Raw genomic sequence first — 2051 nt, 5'->3', positions numbered from 1 at the left:
AAAAAAAAAAAAAAATCCGGGCCGAGAGGTCACACTATCCATTTCCTATGTATTTTGGTGCGCTGAATACGAATATGATGTCAGATTTGCTCCATCACGTCAGGATTTTTTTCTAACCTTAAAAAACTGTCTACATTTTATATGCACATAAATTAAAATTTCTATGGTGTATATTTTTCTTAAAATGTAATGCATTTTCATGAAACCTGGTATCCTGGGGTTTTTGGGGTCGCTCGTTAAGAATATGAAGTTAAAATTATAAAATTCAAAATGGCGGATCCAATATGGCGGAAGAATTTTTGAAAAATTGTTCGATTTTTATAAAACTTGGTATCTTGGGATTTTTGGGGTCGCTGATTAAGAATATAAAATCAAAATTTCAAAATTCAAAATGGCGGAGTTTTACTTCTACATTTAGAACATTTTTTCGCTTGTGTCTGCATCCAGGGCACCTCCACGCGGTGACGGCGGGCAACGGAGCCCTTCCATTATCCGGCTAAGTCCCTGGATCACGGCGTTGATGCCGTCATGGCAGGCACAGGTGAAGAAAATTTTACGAGACAGGGATTCGGATTCCCAGAATCGGCGGCTGGTCAGAGTGAGAAAGCGGGCCCGCAGTCGTCGTCATCAGGCAACCGCAGCTCTACATTAGTTGGTGACTTGGCTAATGTAGAGTTCAATGCTACAAGAAAAACGGACGAAATCGAATCGCAATCACATAACTGTGACTCAGATCCTAACATTTTTTGCTATATTTGCTCCAAATTCGAAATAAGCTCTTTGCGAAAAACCATGACGATGTTTGTAAAATATACAAGGAAAGTTTTGGCTTGGAAATTAATAAACTGGGGGTAAACAAGTGGGTTCCTAACATCATCTGCAATAGTTGCAGAAAAAAGAACCCGATATAGTTCAAAAAAAGAGAATGACTAATATGGTACTACCTGATGCTCTATATTATAATTTTTAAAATTTAGTGGTATCTGTTTTTTTATGAAAGAACAATTTTTTTAAAATTTTTCTGTCATATCGGATCGCCATTTTGAATTTTGAAATTTTGATTTTATATTCTTAATCAGCGACCCCAAAAATCCCAAGATACCAAGTTTTATAAAAATCGAACAATTTTTCAAAAATTCTTCCGCCATATTGGATCCGCCATTTTAAATTTTATAATTTTAACTTCATATTCTTAACGAGCGACCCCAAAAACCCCAGGATACCAGGTTTCATGAAAATGCATTACATTTTAAGAAAAATATACACCATAGAAATTTTAATTTATGTGCATATAAAATGTAGACAGTTTTTTAAGGTTAGAAAAAAATCCTGACGTGATGGAGCAAATCTGACATCATATTCGTATTCAGCGCACCAAAATACATAGGAAATGGATAGTGTGACCTCTCGGCCCGGATTTTTTTTTTTTTTTGTGGCTGTGTATTAATCAGAGAGGAGGAAATACACAATATTGAATACATCCACATAAATAATCATCACATCTCCTCAGACACACACACACGCACGCAGAGAGGGTTTGGAGTCGTAAAATACCGGAGAACTGACGAACTTCGGAGTCCTTATCTCTGACACACACACACGCGCGCGCACACACGTACGCACGCACGCGCGCGCACACACACACACACACACACGATGTGCAAATTCCGACCGACAACCTCCACGTGGTGCACATTGGGTTACGCTAATGTCGGCGGTAACTGTTATTTTTCAGAAAATGACAAGAGCACTTCGAAAATCCCGATCAAAAAAAGACATCACATAATGATCCTTTAACTTCAAGATAGAGTAACTTCGTCAAAAATGATCATAATGAGATTTTTAAAAAAGCATTTTAAAAGGTGAAATCTCTACTTTCGAAATCGGTAATTGGTATTTTAATTGGACTGATTTTTGATGGAGTTATATGGATATCTGTCAAATCTAAAAAATACGTATAATTTTGTACAAATTTCAGAAAGGTCTATGGCGTGGAGTAAAAATCACACAAATTTGCCGTTTACAGCATTCGAAAGAGTGAATCTTTACCT

The sequence above is a fragment of the Cyphomyrmex costatus genome, unplaced genomic scaffold (genome assembly GCF_001594065.2).
Source record: "Cyphomyrmex costatus isolate MS0001 unplaced genomic scaffold, Ccosl1.0 scaffold269, whole genome shotgun sequence".
NCBI lineage: Eukaryota > Metazoa > Arthropoda > Insecta > Hymenoptera > Formicidae > Cyphomyrmex > Cyphomyrmex costatus.
This window is presented reverse-complemented; position numbering follows the sequence as displayed.